We start from the raw sequence: 13,750 nt of genomic DNA on the forward strand, positions 1-13,750 counted from the left end.
GTGAGGCCCCTGGGGTGAGTCCTGTGCTTCCAGGGAAGGTAGATGGGGCCAGGCAGATGCGGCCAGCAGAGCCTGGCCACGGGTGGCTCAGGAAGGTGCTTAAAGAGTGTAGCCAGACAAATTTTCTTAAGATTCAAAAGGAAAACCAGTTATTCCCAGTAAGGACATTGTTCAGCTTGCAGGTGAAGGCCCAGGGTGCAGAAGGGCTGAGAGGAGAGGTCGAGACCGGTGGCTGAAGGGCTGGTCCCAGGGGCCCGAGTATGGGCGGAGTCACTCCTGGTGATGAGATGGTGACAGGGATTGCTGAGAACAGTGGGGGCTCCTCGCTCCTCCGGCTTTGGCCTGGCCCCAGGTGGGTGCAGATGGGCAGGGGTTTCTTGAGCCTGAGTCTTTCAGAGAAGGCTTAGATGGAGGTGCAAGGGCAGGCCTCTGTGCAGGCGGGCCCTGGGGACTGCAAGGAGCCTCCTGCACACTCCTGGGCTGAGATGGGGGCTTCTTTTGTGGGCTCTCAGGAGAAACAGCAGGTGCATCTGCCTTCTGCGGGGGGTAGGTGATTTCTCCGCTTATCTCGTTCACCCAGAAAAACATGTCTAGAGGTTCCTGTCCCTGTCCAAACTGACCTCTAGACATACCTAAAAGGGAGAAAAGTGAGACAACACAGGTGGGCCTTCCACAGCCTCCATATGTCGGGTGGAGGGTCAGGGGGAACTGCCAGGGCCTGGGCTTCCCTCAGCCTGAACCTCTCACCAGGGGACTCACTCTCTCCCGGAGCACCAAGCCTTCCTGGAACAGGAAGCTCTAGCCTCCTAACTGGAGGCTCCAGATGAATTCTAGGGTCATTTTCTTCTTAAATGGTCTTTTCAAAATATTTTCATCTTAACCAAGTATACTAAGTATACTTTACGTCCTGACCTAGTTCAGGGATGTGTGTGTATACTAACAATTTCATGGAATGTAAATAGTTATGTACAATAGTCTCTGATATTTTCAATTCTTTTTATGTAATTAAATCTACTATATTCCTTAAGAAAATGCTGATTGCCATTCGAATTCATTTTGTAAGGAAAGCAGCAATGATGAACCATAGCTTGAAAAACACAATCTTCAATTAAGAGAAGGATGGAGAATCTGATACAAAAGAAGACCAAAAAAATCACTCTTGCAAATTTTACACAAACATGACCATGTGTGGTCAGCAGAATGGTCCCCCAAAGATGGCCCTGCCCTAATCCTTGGAACCCACAACTGTGTTTCATTATATGGCAAAAGGGACTTTGCAGATGTAATTAAAATTATGGACCTTGAACTAGGAATATTATCCTGGATTATGCAAGTGGCCCAATCTAATCACTCGAGCCCTAAAAAGCAGAGAGCTTTCTCTGACTGGCATCACAGAGATGCAGCAGAAGGAGAAGTGAGAGAGATTCTAAGCATGAGAAGGACTCAACCCACTGTTGCTGGCTTGACAATGGAAAGGGCTTACTGGAAACTGTGTCAACAAAATGAGCTTGGAAGTGGATGTTCCCCAGAGCTCCCAATAAAAGCTGGAGGTAGACAAAACCTTGATGTTAATCTTGTGAGACCCTAAGCAGAGCCACACTTGCTGACTTAGGGACTTCAGTGGTATGAGATAATAAATGGGTGTTGTGGCTGGTTCGATGGTTCATACCTATAATCTCAACACTGGGAGGTGGGAGGATTGCTTGAGCCCAGGAGTTCCAGACCAGCTTGGGCAACACAGGGAGAACTCATCTCTACAAATAATAATAATAAGAAGAAGAAGAATACAAATAAATTAGCTAGGTGTGGTGGCATCCACCTGTGGTCCTAGCTACTCAGGAGGCTGAGGTGGGAGAATCTCTTGAGCCCAGGGTGGTCAAGGCTGCAGTGAGCTGAGATTGTACCACTATGCTCCATCCAGCCTGGATGTCAGAGGGAGACCTCGTCTCTAAATAAATTAATAAATAAATAATAAATAAATGGGTGTTGTATCAAGCAACCACACCTGTAGTCATTTGTAAGAATAAGTCATTTCCTGGTCAGGCGCAGTGGCTCACACCTGTAATCCCAGCACTTTGGGAGGCCAAGGCGGGTGGATCATGAGGTCAGGAGATTGAGACCATCCTAACACGGTGAAACCTGTCTCTACTAAAAAAAAACAAAAAAATTAGCCGGGCTTGGTGGTGGGGGCCTGTAGTCCCAGTTACTTGGGAGGCTGAGGCAGCAGAATGGCGTGAACCTGGGAGGCGGAGCTGGCGGTGAGGCGAGATCACGCCACTGCACTCCAGCCTGGGTGACAGAGTGAGACTCCGTCTCAAAAAAAAAAAAAAAAGTCATTCATTTCCCATTCTTACAAATGGCCACAAAAGGAAACGCCTATGCCATGTGAACACGTTCTCAGAATCAGTACAGGAGGCAGCCTGCAAGTCTGGGCGACTCTTCCTACTTTCTTTCCGTCAAATTCCTTCACCTTCTTTAGAACAGACACAATGACTGTCAATCCTGAGAAACTTCAAGGTGTGCTACCTAGAATATCAACCAGCTCAACCAGAAGCTGATCCTGACACCTGTGTCCTACAGGAAGTTCTGATTTGCTCAGGTGGAGAGGATTTCCCCAGCATCCCCTGGTGGCCACAAGGCCATGAGGGAGTCAGCACAACCTGCAGGGATCCCCTGGTTCAGGGTGGGTGGAAACAGGGGGTTCGGGGGCTGAACAGTTAGAGGCTGGCCAGGAGCTAGGGAACTGGATAGGTATGAAGGGTTTGAAGCTTACCTGTCAGAAGGTTCTGGGGTGGAGGAGTCTGTGGAGGGAGCTTCAGAGAGCAGGAGGGGCATTAGAAGGCTGGGGCCCCTGCAATCTAATCTTTGTTGTGTAATGCGTTTCCCGCCCTATCCCAGCCTAGCTTCTGCCTGGTGATCTCAGACCCCTGCAGGGCAGCTCCCCACTCACCCCTGCGCCATCCTCGCTGTCACAGTGCCTGATGCCCCCAAACTGGAAGTGTGCCTGCCATTGCCTTTCCCTGCCTGGTTTCCAGCAGTCCCATCACATGGCTCCAAAAACAGCATCAGGGTTTTTTTCTAGAACCCAAATTTATAAACAAGGGGCAATGTCCTCTGACAAGGTTGGTTTGTGCTCAGTATAATGGTAGCCAGGGCTACCTGGATCAGGAACATCTTGTGATCCCCTCCCTACTCCCCTGGGTCTGGCTTGCTGGGCCTCACGCCCTCTTCACACCCTGGTCTCCCTGAGAATTAGATGCAGCTCCCCATGTCACCAGCTGCTTACTGGGACTGCCCAGCCCAGGTCCACCTTGAATCCTCACCACGTTCCCCACTCTATGGACCCAGCGGCTGCTGTGTGTCTCATGGAGCCAGCCCATGGTGCTGGCAGAAGATGGAACAGTCGTCCTCCTGGGCTGGCCCCAGGTCACCCAAGCAGGCTTTTCTCCTCTCCTCACCTGCCTGATGGTGCCCACCCGATGTGGGGCAGTCCATAGGGCTGCTGGAGCTTAGTGAGAAATGAATCCCTTCCCAGCCCCCAGGGGCTTGCCCAGCAGCCTTTCCCCATTGGTACTAGTAGCCTTGGGCCTTCCCAGAGACTGCTGCAGGCCTGTCCGTAGCATGAGGCCATTGCTAAGGTGAAGGAGAAGCCTCTGTCCCCTCTTCCCTCCCTGGCTCAGCTCACCTGCTCTGGCAGTGTGCTTGGTGAGGCCAGGTGTGCTTCCTCCCTTCCTCCCCAGGGCCTCTGCTTCCTCCCTTCCTCCCCAGGGCCTCTCCACCTCGGTCCATACAGGGGCAGTTTCCCTAGGAAACTCTAACTCATTCCATTACCTTCCCCCAGCTGATCTTGGAAACCCCCTTGCTGTGAATATTGGCAAGCTTAAGAGCTTATTGCCCCCACCATGGCGTCCAGCTCTTGATCAGTGTGCTTTGAGGGCTTTGTCTTCCAAGCCTTGGACAACCCTGAATGCTGGTTAGTCTTTGGCTGGCTCCAAGACGCAGTGTCACACAAGTACCACCCTGTGGACACGCTGAAGTTCCCATGGAGTCTTTTCTATCGAAAACTCGGCCTCTTTCAGGCCAAACACCGGCTCCCTTCATGTGCATCGCTTTCTAACTGGTACAATTTCCCCAAAGATAATTTAGAATTATAGTGATCACTTTGGGGAAACTCTGATATATACAAAACAAAAACAAAGCAAAATTCTGAATATCCAAAGGTCTGCTGTCTTTAATTGGTATGAGGAGGCTCCTAAACACAATTTGGACTCAAAAAATGCTTCTCTAAGATATTCTTTAGCTATAACTAATATGAAATTGGAGCATCTTTTCCCTCATGTGCATCTTTTTTTTCTTTTTTCTTTTCTTTTTTTTTTTTTTTGAGATGGAGTCTCACTCTGTTGCCCAGGCTGGAGTGCAATGGCACCATCTCAGCTCACTGCAAACTCCTCCTCCCAGGTTCAAGTGATTCTCCCGCCTCAGCCTCCTGAGTAGCTGGGATTACAGGCATGTGCTACCACGCCCAACTAATTTTTGTATTTTTAGTAGAGATGGAGTTTCACGATGTTGGCCAGGCTGGTCTCAAACTTCTGACCTCAAGTGATCCACCCACCTCAGCCTCCCAAAGTGCTAGGATTACAGGCATGAGCCACCATGCCCGACCAAGCATCTTTAAAATGTTGACATTTCCAATGCCCTTGCCACATTTTGTGAAAGGCTTCAGGTCCAAAACTGTCACTATGTTGGGTAAACAAAAATGTTGGCTGGCAAATCACTCTATTGCATAAACATCAATATTTGGCTAAACATTTTTTTTTTTTTTGAGGTGGAGTCTCGCTCTGTCGCCCAGGCTGGAGTGCAGTGGCATGATCTCAGCTCACTGCAAGCTCCGCCTCCCGGGTTCACACCATTCTCCTGCCTCAGCCTCCCAAGTAGCTGGGGTTACATGTGCCCGCCACCATGCCCGGCTAATTTTTTTTGAATTTTTAGCTAAGACAGGGCTTTACCATGTTACCCAGGATGGTCTCGATCTTCTGACCTCATAATCCACCGGCCTTGGCCTCCCAAAGTGCTGGGATTACAGGCATGAGCCACTGCACCTGGCCTTGGCTAAACATTCTAAGGAGACTCTGGATATCAAGAATAAAAGACCCCTCATGAGGAAAATCTTTGTCTTGTTTGCCTAAATGACAGATCATTTTGTTTCACAGGGAGGCATCACTTCCTTCCTTTCCATAAGTTGGAGATTAATACATTCTGGCTTTTAAAAAATTGTATGGCTTGATAGAATTGTCACGAACTGAAATTATGTCAAAACCAGATATAGGACACTCTCGTGTGTGTATTGTATATATGTCTAAACTTTCATCCCTCTTCTTACAGAGAAAAATGATTAGTTTTTGTCTAAAGCCAGCTCCCTCTCATTTTTTTTCTATCCCATTTCCTCTCCTTTTCCCTCTTTTGAAAACTTAACAAAATGAAAGACTTAACAAAAATTACATTCAGCCATTATGCATATATTCTAGGAATTTTTAGTTCAGGTAAAGTCTAAATTGTCTAAAGAAAAAAGTTATTGAACTATTTTTTATGGACACTAGAAAATGTATTTCCCTGATAACCTTTTAAACTAGCCAACTTCAAAAGAAAAGACGCCAACTTCAAAATAAGGAAAATGTTAGCATGATTCACTCTTTAATTATTAGTTTATTTTTTAAAAAAATGTTAGTACAATATTTTGGCTTATTCCAGACCAAAATTAGATTTCTTATAATTCAAACTTCCTAAATTTCCTACATTAATTTTATTTATTTATTTATTTTTGAGATGGAGCCTCACTCTGTCCCCAGGCTGGAGTGCAGTGGCACAATCTCGGCTCACACCAACCTCCACCTCTCAGGTTCAAGCGATTCTCCTGTCTCAGCCTCCCGAGTAGCTGGGATTACAGGTGTGTGCCACCATGCCCAGCTAATTTTTTGTATTTTTAGTAGAGATGGGTTTTCACTATGTTGGCCAGGCTAGTCTCAAACTCTCGACCTCAGGTGATCCACCCGCCTCGGCCTCCCAAAATGCTGGTATTACAGGCATGAGCCACAGCGCCCGGCCACATTTATTTTGTAAATGAAATGTTTTCATCATTTCCATAACTTATTTAAAATAAAAAATTTTGACCGGGTATGGTGGCTCACATCTGTAATCCCAGCACTTTGGGAGGCCAAAGCAGGTGGATCACTTCAGGCCAGGAGTTAGAGACCAGCCTGGCCGACATAGTGAAACCCCATCTCTACACCAAAAATACAAAACTTAGCTGGGCGTGGTGGCACACGCCTGTAGTTCCAGCTACTCGGGAGGCTGAGGCACAAGAATTGCTTGAACCCAGGAGGCGGAGGCTTCAGTGAGCCGAGATCATGCCATTGCACTCCAGCCTGGATGACAGAGCGAGACCCTTTCTCAAAAATAAATAAATAAAGTAAAATAACAGATATAAATTCACCCTTGAAATATAGAGCACTCTCAAAAACTGAATTGACTTGACTCTCCCAGAAATCGAAGCTCATATGACTAAAATAATTGCCCTCACCCAGGCATGCCAACTTGTGAAAGTGAAGTATGTAGTTATGCTGGTAGTAAAGGGGCTTTTGTCCACAAATTCGGTGTGCTTAGAGAACCCCAGGGGAGGAGCTCAGTGGGTGGAGTCTCCAGGGATTTGCCTTGGAGGCTGTTGGGAGAGCAGGAGTGAGTGCTGTGATTGGCTGGGACCTCGATGTCACAAAGGTCAGGGACAGCTGCCAGAGAATGAAGCAGAGGGCTGTGGGGTGAAGGGACTGCCAGTCTTCTGCCACTCCTTTTCGTGGTCCTTCCCTTCACTGCTTTCCTTCTCCCAGACAGACTGGGCATCCAGTTCCAATCCAAAGGCTGCCCCTTTGACCAGGCCCATCTTCTCCACCTCACATCAGACAGCCAATCGGCTGCCCAGACCTCGAAACCTCAGTAACCTAGAAGGTAAGGACTTTCAGATTTCACCAGGAAGGATTATCCCTTCATACCTTATAAAAGTAACAGAACCGGTCGGGCACAGTGGCTCATGCCTGTAATCCCAGCACTTTGGGAGGCCAAGGCAGATGGATCACCTGAGATCAGGAGTTTGAGACCAGCCTGGCCAACATGGTGAAACCCCCTCTCTACTAAAAATACAAAAAATTAGCCAGTCATGGTGGCACACGCCTGTAGTCCTAGCTACTTGGGAGGCTGAGGCAGGAGAATCACTTGAACCAGGGAGGCGGAGGTTGCAGCGAGCCAAGACCTCATCATTGCACTCCAGCCTGGGCAGCAAGAGTGAAACTCTGTCTCAAAAAATAAATAAATAAATAAAAACTAATAGAACCTATAAATTCACAGGAAATGGACCTTGGCAAACGTGTGTCAGGAGAGGATGACTTGGAGGTGTCCACCGTGTTTCTTACTGAAGGTTTGTTCAAACCTAGAAATTCACTTGGGACAGCTTATGAGCCCTCTCCTATTCTTGGGAAAGCTTTTAAATTGTCTGACAAAGTCTGTACCCCTGGAGCATGGGTTAGTTTGTTGAAGTCCACAGACCACACAGTTTCTTTGAAGGTGTGCAGCATGAGGGTGAGTTCCTCTATTGCCCACTGATGGAGAACTCACTTAGGCTGTCTTTTCTCTCCTTCAGATGTCTAGAAGTCAATTGGGGTCAAGGAACAAGCCTCTACTCACATGCATGTGGGCAAATGAAGTCACAGAACAAATAACCTACCCTGCATCCAGGTTAGATCCTCCTGCACCATTTCCTGCTTCTCTGCGGATCCTGCAATGTGGACCCCTGTCTGGATGTGGTGCTGGGGAGGTGGCTCCTCCCTGTCCCAGAGGCCCATCTCGTGTTCCCACACAGGCACGGAGTCCAGGGACACCCCCTGCTGCTGCCTCACCTAAGAGAAAGTGGCCCAAGAAGCACTGGCCCGGTGCCTGCTGATGCCAGGAGCCCTCTGCTACTGCCTGACACAAGCATCCTGTGCTTCCCCCTCCCAGGCCCTCCCCGAAAACATGGGCCACAGGTACCACTCCCTATGCCACTGAGCCCCACATTTCCCATCCCCCAAGCCACTCCCACCAGCCCCAGAGCTTTCCTACATTTATGATTTGTCCAAAAATGTGATGCCCTTCAGCCCCCAGAAGGTCATCCTCCAGGCTGTGATCATCACACAGGGGGTCCCGCATGGGGTCCTCACAGGCCTTCAACCCAGCACAAATCGTGGCCTGGTTTGACCTTTGAAATACCTCAACATCTAAAATTCAGAGCTTTTTTGGAATATTTATTTTCCATAGATATAATTCTTTCAAATAAATTCCTTAGAAAACAATATCCAGTGTCTCATTATTTGTGCTAACATGTGCTTTTCCCATTTTGGAGATGAAAAATATCATTAGAAATAAAAACTCAATGGACAGATTAAACATCAGATAAGATGCAGTTAGCAGGCCGGGCGCAGTAAAGGTTGCAGTGAGCTGAGATCGCGCCACTCCAGCCTGGGCGACAGAGCAAAACTCCATCACCCACGCACAAAAAAGATAAGATGCAGGTAGCAGAGGGGCCAAGTGAACTCAAACAAGATCTGAAGTGCAATCTTCCTTAAGGAGTCCAGAGATGGGTGACAGGACATTTGAAGGAAAAGTTCCAACAGAGCACAGACAGGCTCTAGGAGATCACACAGGGAAAGGGGAGGCTACATCCAAGAGATAAAGCTGAGAATTTCCCAAAATTGATGGAAAACAGGAATTCTCAGAGTGAGGGATGCCACTGAATCCCACAGAGGATAATTGAAAACATCCACACTTAGTTACATTGTAGCAAAAGCATGAAACACTGAAGATAAACCTTGAAAGCTGCTAGGGAAAATATCTGATGAATTGAAATTAAAAATGATAAAGTTTAATGAAATAGTATCATTAACATACTGAAAAAAATCAGACATCTCAGATTCGTACGTTCAGCTAATTATTCAACAATTAGGGAACTATGAAGACTTTCAAGATAAAAAGTTTACCATGAGCAGACCTGGACTACAGGAATGTCTTGCTAAAGAACGGTTTTGGTCTGGGCACTGTGGCTCATGCCTGTAATTCCAGCATTTTGGGAGGCCAAGACAGAAGCAACACTTGAGGCCAGGAGTTCAAACCAGCCTAGCAAGACCCCCATCTCTACATAAAAGTTTTTAAAAAATTAGCTGGGTGTGGTGTTACGCACCTGTAGCCCTAGCTATTCAGGAGGCTAAGGTGGGAGGATCACTTGAGGCTAGGAGTTTGAGGCTGCAGTGAGTTAGGATAGCACCACTGCATTTCAGCCAGGGCAACAGAGCAACACTCTGTCTCAAAAAAAAATAAAATAAAATAAAGCCGTGTTCCTTAATCTTGGCACTCTTGACATTTGGGACTGGATAATTCCTTGTTGTTGGGACAGCACTGGGCAGTGTAGAATGTTTAGCAGTATCCCTGTCCTCGACATGGGGAGGCTGGCACCTCATGTAAAATGTTTGGCCAGGTTGCAGCCTGTGTTACCTTGGAGGGTGGATCATAATTTGACCAAATCTGTGGCATTAGGAAAACGGCAAGATTCCAGAATGCTGGTTTTGTTGGCTCCTCCTTGGCTGCTTTTAACAAAGTCCTGTGAGAAAAGTGGTCTCTGGCTGGAGCTTGCCAGTGTGCAAGGAGAGCTAGAAGGACCCAGAGTGTTGTTAATGTAGGTAACCCCTGACTGGCCTGCCACACACAAACAGTTGAATAATTTGGTGCCTTGCAAGTTTGAAAAAATCAGCCACTCATACACCCCAGCCAAGGCAGTTGTGAGCTGTGGCTCTGAAGAGGCAGTCTTTGTAGGAGATAGCCCTGGTGCTGCTAGCAAAGACAAGATTTTGGGTGTTGCTTTTCATAGCAAGCCTATGATATTAGTGAACATGGAGAGATCTGGCACAATCAAGCGTTGCTAAAAGGAACTCAAAGGCCTGCTACAAATTTCATAGAGCTGGACATAGGCCATCCCCAGTGAGCCAGGACAAAAACTAGGCAGAGCCCAATGTCCATAAAGTGTGGGCTGGATGGCTGAGCACGGTGGCTCATGCTTGTAATCCCAGCACTTTGGGAGGCTGAGGCGGGTGGATCACCTGAGGTCAGCAGTTCGTGACCAGTCCGGCCAACATGGTGAAACCCCATCTCTACTAAAAATACAAAAATTAGCCGGGTATGGTGGCGCATGCCTGTAATCCCAGCTATTTGGAAGGCTGAGGCAGGAGAATCACTTGAACCTGCGAGGCGGAGGTTGCAGTGAGCCGAGATACTACCACTATACTCCAGCTTGGGTGACAGAGTGAGACTCCATCTCAAAAAAAAAAAAAAGAAAGAAAGAAAAGAAAAAAGAGTGGGCTAGAGCTCCACAGTGGTATCATCATACACAGAATACCATGATATAATGAAAATACAGCATCATCACATGCAATGACATACATAAAACTGACAAACGTAATTTTGAGCAAAAAATGCAAGACAGACAATACTTTATTACTTCATTTCTATAAAGTACAAAAACAGGCAAAAGTAAACCATATTTAAAGATGTCTATAACAGTGGTAAATACTGTGTAAAGGTTGTCGGCTACTTCTGACCTGAAGGGTGAAAACAACCACAGACAATATGTAAATGAATGAATATATCTGAAGATTATATGAAATTTATTTTTTATTATTTTTTTGAGAGAGGGTCGCTCTGTCTTCTGGGCACCATTTCAGCTCACAGCAACCTCTGCCTCCTGTGTTCAAGCTATTCTCCCATCTTAGCCTCCCAGCTGGGATTACAGGCATGAGCCACTGCACGTGGCTACATGTTTTGTATTTTTAGTAGAGACGGGGTTTCACCATGTTGGCCAGGCTTGTCTCGAACTCCTGACCTCAAGTGATCCACCTGCCTCAGCCTCCCAAAGTGCTGAGATTACAGGCATTGAGCCACCATGCCCAGCCCTTGAAATTTAAATTTCAATGTCTCTAAATGAAGTTTTATTGGAACACATCTACACTCATTTGTGTGTGTCTGTGTGTCTGTCTGTGTGTGTGTGTGTATGGACGGAGACAGAGAGAGAGGGATTTATGAATTTATGATAAGGAATTGGCTTATAGAATTAAGGAGGCTGGCAAGTCCCAAATCTTCAGGGTGGATGAGCAGGCTGGAGATCCAGGAGAATACATATTCCAGTGAGAGCCCAGTGGCACCTGCTGTGGAGCAGGATTAGTAGATGGTGTGCATGAACTCTGAAAGCAGTCTGCGGAAGAATTCTCTCTTGCCTGAGAGAGAGTCTGGGGCAGCCAGACTTTATGTTCTCCTCAGGTCTTCAGGTGATTGGATGAAGCCCACCCACATGATAGAGGGCAATCTGCTTTCCTCAAAGTCCACAAATTTAAACGTTAATCTCATCCAAAGCAACCTCACAGAAACACCCAGCATAACGTTTGACCAAATACCTGGGGACCTTGTGGCTCAGTCAAGTTGACACCTAAAATTTACCCTCACACTCCAGTCCTCCAACATCCCAGCTTCCCTCTTACATCCCTGAATGGCAGAACCCAACAAGGAACCAGCTGGCGAAGCAGCATCGTGCCTGTTCTTTGTTGCCTGTGTTTTTCATTTTAAGTCGGTGGAGTTACACCCCATGGATTCCTTTGTGTCTTCCTTTTCATTAAAATTCTGCTCATGGATTCATCCCTGCAGTAGGTTCATTTTCAGGTGGAAGTGTAGGAAGCACAGGAGATCACAGAAGACCTCAGCAGTCCAGCTTTGCAACATCCTAACAAGGAGACGGGAAACTGAAGTACCACAGGAAGGAGATACTCTCCATCTCTCACCACCCAAAGCTTCCTGGGATGCTAAGGGTCATCGTTCTTTTTTTTTTTTTTTTTTTTTCCCCGCTCTGTTGTCCAGGCTGGAGTGCAGTGGCACTATCTCGGCTCACCACAACGTCCGCCTCCCAGGTTCAAACGATTCTCCTGTCTCAGCCTCCCTAGTAGCTGGGATTTACAGGTGCCCGCTACCATGCCTGGCTACTTTTGTATTTTTAGTAGAGACAGGGAGTTCAGACTGGTCTCGAACTCCCGTTCTCAGGTGACCTGCCCACTTCAGCCTCCCAAAGTGTTGGGATTACAGGTGTGAGCCACCGTGCCTGGCCTAAGCCTCACTGTTCTTTTCATCTTTCCTGCTGAGACAGAAGAGGAGATTGAGGATGTGGACATTTTGTTGAGGAAAGAAATAGGACAGACAACTCAATGAAGTCTCAGAGAGCCATTCTAAGAACCCATGTTCTATTTCCAGAACCCATGTCAGGCCATTACTGGGGGGTCTGATGGGGTTATGAGAGAAATGCCCAGGGAGGGAGACTGGAGAAGGTTCAGGGAACAAGTTCTGGCTTCTGCCCTTAGAGGAGCCGGACCTGCAGAGAGAGAGTGGGAAAGTGGAGAACCATCAGCTCACTTTCCCTCTCGCCATGGCAAAAGCATCTCCATCAGGCAGGACTGGCTTCACAGGCAGGCAGCCTGGGCAGCCCTGCGGGGCCCCACACTTAGAATGGCCTCCGCCTGCTATCTTGCTCTGCTGTCAGGGTCTTGAAATTCTGAATGGTCTTGAACATCATGCACTGCACCTGGCAAAATAGCCAGTCCTGATCAGGTCTCAAGGCAGCCCTGGACTTTGGAAAGCAGCACTGACGCCCCACTGAGGAAAGGAATGGCTGCTGAGGACTGAGAACTAGAGCTGAGACTCCCAGGCAGCCCCTTTGGAAAACAGTTTGGCATTTCCCCAAAATGTTAAATGTGGAATTATGTGATCCAGAAAATCACATACAAAATTGTCTCGTGTCCCTTTTAAACATATAGAATGTAACTATTGGAAAGAGAGAGAAAAAGGGCCTGGCTTGGTGGCTCACTTCTGTAATCCCAGCACTTTGGGAGGCTGAGGTGGGCAGATCACTTGAGGTCAAGAGTTCAAGACAAAGCTGGCTAACATGGTGAAACCCTGCCTTTACAAAAAAAAAAAAAAAATTAGCCGGGCGTGGTGGCACACACCTGTAGTCCCAAGAGGCTGAGGAAGCAGCTTCACTTGTACCCAGGAGGTGGAGGTTGCAGTGAGCCAAGATTGCCTCTACTCCAGCTCGGGCTACAGAGTGAGACTCTGTCTCAAAAAAGAAAAAAAAAAGAGAGAAAGTAGTTTTGGAAACATTATTTGCCCTTAGCCATGTTGTGGGTTTATTTCCTACACTGAGTCATATTATGTGTCTCCCAACATGTCTGGAGCAGTTGCTACTCCCTGTACACCAGGTCCAGTGACTATAATGTCATCAGTATAATGGACCAGTGTGTCGTCCTGAGGGTGAAAAGGTTCTCAAAGGACCTGGGAACTACATCATGAGCTGGGCTGCAGAGTTGAGGTAGCCTTGAGATAGGGTGGTGAAGGTGTATCTAGCTGAAAGCAAACTGTTCCTGATGGTCTTTACTCACAGGTATAGAGAAACATTCACCAGATGGGTAACTGGGCAGCCAAGGGGATAATCGGATCAGGTGTGCCACACTTCGCCTACCCCGCTTGCTTTTGGTTGCTTGCTCTTTGTTATTTTTTTCCCCCATGAAGCTGAAGGCCACGATAGCTGAAGGCTATGCTATTGAACACTGTAACTCAACTTTAACGTGCTACCTTATAGATAACA

At 47.3% G+C, this 13,750-nt stretch overlaps 1 long non-coding RNA gene across 1 annotated transcript; it reads left to right on the top strand.

The window, feature by feature from the left end:
* Positions 1 to 5,673: 5,673 nt before the first annotated feature.
* Positions 5,674 to 13,438, top strand: LOC130541320 (uncharacterized). Its single transcript, XR_008955363.2, has 4 exons — positions 5,674 to 6,999; positions 7,396 to 7,465; positions 7,688 to 7,782; positions 7,907 to 13,438. It is a non-coding gene; the product is annotated as an uncharacterized LOC130541320 (long non-coding RNA).
* The last annotated feature ends 312 nt before the right edge of the window (positions 13,439 to 13,750 follow it).

Source organism: Pan paniscus, chromosome 2, assembly GCF_029289425.2.
Source record: "Pan paniscus chromosome 2, NHGRI_mPanPan1-v2.0_pri, whole genome shotgun sequence".
NCBI lineage: Eukaryota > Metazoa > Chordata > Mammalia > Primates > Hominidae > Pan > Pan paniscus.